The following is a 7,396-nucleotide window of genomic DNA, read 5'->3' on the forward strand; positions in this document are numbered from 1 at the left end:
TTTGCTCAGTGGAACCTCTGACTAAGCTCAGCCAGAGACTCAGTGGAGCGAGCAACACAGGGCCCGCAGTTTGTCAGCTAAAATATAAAAAGTGAAGCTACAGAAGAACAGTACTCCAGGATGATCATCCAGGCATGGCCATAAAACTGATGAGCACTGGGGGTAAAAGTGTCAAGGTGTGTCAAGATAAATGCACCGTGTGCATGGGTGTGGCACACACAAGGAAGCCAAAGTGGATCATCAGAATGTGGATTTGGACAACCTAACCTAGTGCATGTACAAACAGGGGTGTGTATGTGAGTGTGTATGCATTTGTGTGTGTCTGTGCATGTGTGCATATTTGTTTGTAGTATGTATATATGTAGTATATATTGTTTCGGTATATGTTTAGTTTAAGTTAAATTGTTTTGGTTACAGTTTGATGAAGGACATTGTCAGTCCACAGTATCTCCAAATGTATTACAAATCAAAACCTTTTGTACATGTAAGTACCAATTTCCCTTTAATCAGCCTCCCATTTGACCGTGCTTACAAAAGATGTTGAAGAACTTACACAAAATCGCATTTGGCAATCATTCAGTGTGCCCATGCAACAACTCTTACTGCTGGCCGTTGAGCTCTTGAAGTTTGAAAACAATCTGCCTAAAAGGATAGATATTTATCTCCAGAAAATACAAAGTTTACAAACCTTATGAGAACTCCGTGCCTTGCTTTAGATGAAATGGTGATATTCTTGTAACAAACTCTAATGTTTGGACTTCTATTAAAAGCGGAATTAAGAAAGAATGTCACTACTAAATAGCACATTCTGAAAACACAAATTCAGTGCTTAAGTCACTTTCAGACCTGTACACTGTGTTATATGTGTGTTATTGAGGACCATGGATACACACAGATGTGAGGCTATGATAAATTATAATACAAGCTTGCACAGCAACTCCGATCCCAAATTTCATTGAACCATTATGAGACTCCAAACGGATGATGGAAATTGTCTTGAGGATTGCAAACAACTTCTGATTCTCCAAATAGTCTTCTAATTGTTAAATACAATTTGGGGTTTTCAGTTGCTGTGCAGCTGTTACTCTCTTTATGTGTGTATGTGGTTTCTTACAAATATGCATAACTACATTATTTGTGTGTGAGTATTCATGGGCAATATGTGTGTGTATATGAAGGATATATGGGAGGAAATTAAAACCCAGATCGCTTATAAACTGTAATTCTGTCGGTCTAGGTGTCTGTTTGATGAATACTTTATGAGGTGTGAATGGAATAAGATTTAATTCATTAAACGAGAATCAAGACCCTATTCAACTGCTGAAGTGGAGCATAAAGCAATGACCTGACTACTGACTTGCATTAATTATAGTTTAACACTATAAGGAATGTTATGTTGTATGATGTTGTATGTCTTATTCTCCTATTTCTGCCTCAAGGTATTTTTGGAGGATTTTGTAAGTTATGGGGCATTTATTTAATATAAAATCAAGTAAATATTATTTTGAAAGTACAGATTTGCCATGGAATATACAGAATCTGTGATTGTTAATTGCTCGTAATATTTATTATATTGAAAAGTAACACATGTATGTGTTTCCAAACTAGCAAAAGTATAAAGACGTGTGAAAATGGCACAATCCTTTTAAGAGTGTAGAAAAACAGGCTCATACTCTTCAAACAGAATGGTGTTTATGTTTTTCTCTGGAAAAGTTTTACTGTATAAAACTGCCTCTGAAGGCAGAAATGACAGTTGTTTCTTTGGTGGAGAGAAGCTTAACTGCAGATGGAGATGCGTTGCTATGCAACTGGGATTTCAAAAGTACTTGCAGAACCAGGGTCACATTTCAATGTCTGTCTCCACCAGCTTGGCAGGAACTGATGACTGCTAATAATGCTATTTTTAAAGCATCTCATTTGCAACCCTCTAAATGTGAATTTTCTATAGCATATATAATGTGGTATGACTGTGTCCTGTTTATGCATATAATTTTCTGGAAATATATCTTCTGCCTTTTCTGACTGGCTCATATCTTACAACCCTCAATCTTAATTTATTATTCCAGGGACATGCTGAAGTGGCACTCTACACATTCATATTGCCATTATTGCATTAATGCTGCCAATAATGTTGGCAATCTGGAAATTTAAGGTAACCAAATGTTTGTTATTATAAGTAGCAGAGGATGACAGTTAAAACAAACACCTAAATAAAAATGTAGAATGTGATTTAGATTTAAAAAAAAGCTTAAAAACCCCCAATGATGTTCTGTTTCTGAGCTTCATATTATTGCCTTACAGTATCCTGTTATCTTTAAAAAATATTTCTATCCTCAACATCCCCCTCTACTATAGTCCCTTATTTCCATAGACCCCACACCCCAGCTCATAATCTACAGGGTGGATTAAATGTACACAAGTAACATATATAATAAAATATATAACATATATATTATGATCCTTGTGTCATCTTGCCTGGAGGATTTTTATTATTGTTTCATCAGTTTTTTTCACTTGTCAATGGCTGTGAATAGTAGTATACATTGGGTAAGGAAAAAACTGCTTGTGACTTTCTACTCCATCCTGAACACAAGCACACACTCAACAGTTTCTCAGTACCTTCATAAGAAAGTCCCTCTTGTTTTGCCCTCTCAGCTGGAAACATCCTGAAGAGCACTATTTCATCTATGGTCACGCTACTCACTGCATAAAATGTCCATTTGTCTTTTAATCTCATATCTAGTTTTATTATGTTATCACTTTTGTTTTGTACACGTATACTTTTTTTTTTTTTAAATACTGGAGTCAGGAAATACTGGTTTATGACGCTACTTATCCTTTACATTGCTGTAAATTATTAAACAGTCTTTACTGTGATACATACATGAAACAAGTTAAACTGCTCTAGAATCATGACAAATCATGACATGACACTCAAACATTAGACTTCTTGTACAGCTAGCTGTTAAGATGGACATTTTTTTGCACTGAGCTGCAGTGATCTTCCACGGCCCAGTTCACCACATCAAACCACATCCCAACACTCAACTCACACACGGCACCTTTCAGGCATGGAGACCTACTGGGAGATAGAGAGGTCAGCTGACCAGGGCGGGTGAACCCTGTGAAGTCATGTACTGAGTCCACCATTGAAATAACCCTGAACACAGAAAACAACTAACCCTGTATCTTTTAATGTGGAGTCAAGTCGCTGCAACAACACAACACACACATCACAGAAACACTCACACACATGCCAAAAGGCTGTCAAAGGGGTAAATTGTTGTCAAAAAGGCTAAAACAGCACATACACAGACACCCTGGAGCTCTGTCAACAGCAAGACATAAAAGCCAAGTTACTGACTGGCTTTTGACATGAGAGTGATGAATTCATTCAGAACAAAATGGCTGCAAGGAAAAGCTACAGTTCAGTGTCTAGGCTCTAGGTGGCAGTGTTCCCTTCTTCATCAGTGATCCTCTCTCCTGGAATGAATTGGTCAAAAAACACTAATTTCTTTCCTGCCCATCTCACCAGGCTGTCACAGAACTGGTGCAACATCAGGCATCAAAATAACTGAATTACTTTAAATCGAGACATCCAGCTCTTTGAGTTCATCCAAATAGTGCTGTCAGAAGGAAATTGTAATTTTTAATTGACATCATTATTGTAATCTCTATTACCCCCATACAGTGCATAGCCTACTGTTAGACATAATTTAATAATGGTGCATTTAATTAGATGTAAATTATGGCCCTTGCAATAATGGACATGAAGTTATCTCTGTGAGCAAGTCTCATAGTGCGTTCCATTTGACATGGGAAGTCGGAAATTACAATTGGAATGCCCCCTTAATTCAGATTTTTAACTTGGAAAGTCAGGAGAACCTCTCCAAACCCAACCTCAAAATCCAAGACGGATTTTTGAGTCTCATTTAATACAGTCCTGTCCGTATTGAATCTGTAGACAGGCTGCTACGGCTTTAAAATGCAGCGTAATGCGTTGTTATCAACTGATATTGCTAACAACGACCAGAGGCATCAATCTTGGGTTTCCGACTTAAATCTGTTGTTGTACTGGAACGCCGTCAACTTGGGTGTGACGTCATTCCCAGCTCCAACCTCTGACTTTCGAGGTAAATGGAACACACCATCAGTAATGTTGTGAGACAACCCTAGGACCAGGGTTAAAACCCAAAGAGATACCCTGCTGAAGTGTCCTAAAAGAGTAATTTAACACCAGGCTGAAAAGCAATGTTTTGCTGCTGTCTTTGGTTGAAAGTTTCAAACCTCTTTCACATCTGACCACACCCAAGATTGTTGATAGGTGTGGTTTGGGTGTGGTCAGAAATGGGCTGTTTTGCACTTGTAACCACATCTAACAGTGACGTCACAGGGTCCTGTAGCCCACCTGTACTTCACTGCATCAAGAAAATCTGACACGTTTTCAGGGGGTGTTGAGTTACTCTTTAAGCAATAAAAACAGCAAAAATGAAAGAGAATTTCAAGATGATATTATTCTTTTTGATTAGACTCACTCTTGTCTTTGAACATTTGAAATGTTGAGTGGATTACTTTAATTAATTGTATTGCTTTTTTGAGCAGAATCTTTCCATTAAGAGACCAAGATGGCACAATCAGCTTTAAACTATTTAGACTATTATTTTGCCAGTATGGCAAGAGAACTTCAACTCAATCATTTAAGATTGTAATCTGTCTAAGTTCTTTGATTGTTTGTTGCGTTTGGTATGAGTCGCCTCCATGATCTTTGCCTGTGACTGATGTTCACAGACATTTCATCTTGTAAGTAAGGGAGTTTATTTAGCACATTCCAGCACTTCACAAAGTGCTTCAAAATAAATAAAACAAATAGACAACAGACTTAAAATACAGACTTAAGAAGAGAAAAAATAGTAAACACACACCACAAACTAGAAATAAATAAATTACATAAATGGAGAGCCTTAATGTGGTCTTGTGCTACTTTTGAAATGTCTCCACACAGATCTTAAGTCCAAATGGAGAGTGTTCCAAAGTTTAGGAGCCACAAACTCAAAGCACCTTTAGTCTCTTTTAGTTTAGCAAAGAACCTTAATTAGCCTCTTTTCTGTTTCACCTATGTTCCCTATTCCAACACTATATCCTCAAATGATTTTGTTCCCAAAGGTTAAGAATGAGCTTTCATGCTCAAATATTTTCCTTTTATATCTCTTCATGTGTTCACTGCGCAAAGAAAAAGTGGAGCCATTTCTTTTTTTCTATTTCTCTACTTACCTTGTGTGACACAGATTAATGTAAGGTTATATATTTCTTTTAGCAATATGTTTTGTCAAGATAAATTTTTGTATGTTTATTACACTTTGCAACTAAAATAATTTTAATTATGTAGACTGTAAACAGGAAATGCCATTGATTAAATCTATAAATGAGACTTGTTTTCTCAATCAATCAGCAGAAATTTCTAAATAAGAAACCTACTGAAAACTGTAAAAATGGAGATGCATAATGTAATTTTTGTTGCAAGCAAAAATTCTGAACATGCCTCCCTCTTGATTTGAGTGAAAATACAATGTGTAATTACATCTTCTCTCACAGATAATTTCTCTGAGCCCCTGTTTATTAATTCCAAACAAACCTGCTCCTGCCAAGTGACATTGATTGATTAACTAGACATTTCCTATGAGGCTGTAGAGATGATTAGGGGAGTTTAATACTACAGCCATGACAGTTTTAAGTAATTTTAATCTATTTACAATTTTTAAGGCTGCAAAAATAAATAAATAATATTGGACTGAGCCTTTGGGCTCATCAACAGGTAGCATGTAATGAAACCAACACAAGGCTTATCTTGGGCTCACACATATTTCACTCTCATTACTTAATAATTCTAAATACATAGAGCATTCTAGTAGTTAACATTTCTATTGTTAAAAGGGTGAGTTTCTTTTTTTAACTTGCTATAAAATGTTCCTTCAGACACATACTGCTCCATGTGTATGTCTCATGTCAGTAACAGCTGACTACACTGAATTGTAATTTTACTACAAGCCCTGTGTGCGCTCCCAAGCCTCTCACTGACTACAGCAACAACACCGCAGCTAACAAAAGTCCACTAACAGTCCACTAACACCGCAAAACAAAACACAGCACAACTGTTTTGTTATCATCCAATACATTTAGCTCACATTGCTGAGCCTCCTGTGAAAGACACAAATTATAATGTTAGTTACTGAAAAGTGGCAGGTGAGCTAACGTTGATGTATCACATCAGCTAAATGCAGGAAATTTAACGTTGTCATGTAACGAGCATGGATTAGTTCAACCTCGAGCTGATAAAAAGATTAGTGTAACGTTGCAGTGGGAGTTTACTTGTGTTGTGTGAAGCTGTCTCCTGTCTGTCTATAGCGTCACACTGCCTTTTTTTCGGGGAGTATTGTGCCAATATATGGCTTGCTGAGCTGTATGAGCCGGGAATGTTGAAGTAACAGAACCTGAATGTGTCTGTGTGAAAAGCCACAACCGGCATGCCAGTGTTTCCGCATTGATTGTGGGATCTCTGTATGAAAGCATTTGTGTTTTGGATAATGCTCGCTCATGAGTTCAAGCGAGCACACATATGAGCATACACCTGGTTGCTGATCTTAAAACTGCACCGCCAGTGGCTGCTGAAAACTACAAATTGCCTCTTTAATGAAAGCACCGATATGCAGAAACAACAGAATAATTTGCACTTGCAGGAGCTCTGGCCAGTGGTTTGGAGCAATTGTAGAAGAGACTCACTGTTTCAATTCAACCAGTTTCTGAAAGAGTGACTGATGTTGTACTTGATATCGATTTGATGTGTACATTTCACATTACATTACATTACACATTACATTACATTACATTACTTTACATACATTTCACACGTGCATATTTGATGTTTTCCACAGTTATGACGGGCGGCTGTGGCTCAGGAGGAAGAGCGGGTTGGCCGTTAATCGGAAGGTCGGCGGTTCAATCCCTGGCTCCCCCTGGTTGCGTGTCGAAGTGTCCTTGGGCAAGATACTGAACCCCGATTTGCCCCTGGCGGCTGTTCCGCCAGTGTATGTATGTGTTTGAATGTTAGTTTCCGTTTGAGCACTTAGGCTCAGTGTATGAATGTGTATGACTGGTGAATGCAGATGTAGTGTAAAAGCGCTTTGAGTGGTCGAAAAGACTAGAAAGGCGCTATACAAGTACGGAGCATTTACATTTACATTTACATGACAGATGAATCATAATTTCATGGAGTTTATGGTGCCCACATACTCTTTGAACTGTTTCTTTTGAAGCAGACACTACAAAAGGAATGTTCTAGAAGAAGTTAGTGCATAATTCTGGAGACTTTCTCTCAACTCCACTTCAGTTGAACTGAATT

Source organism: Micropterus salmoides, unplaced genomic scaffold (assembly GCF_014851395.1).
Source record: "Micropterus salmoides isolate LMB-PRFRI ecotype aquatic unplaced genomic scaffold, ASM1485139v1 Ms_hic_scaffold_5, whole genome shotgun sequence".
Classification (NCBI taxonomy): domain Eukaryota; kingdom Metazoa; phylum Chordata; class Actinopteri; order Centrarchiformes; family Centrarchidae; genus Micropterus; species Micropterus salmoides.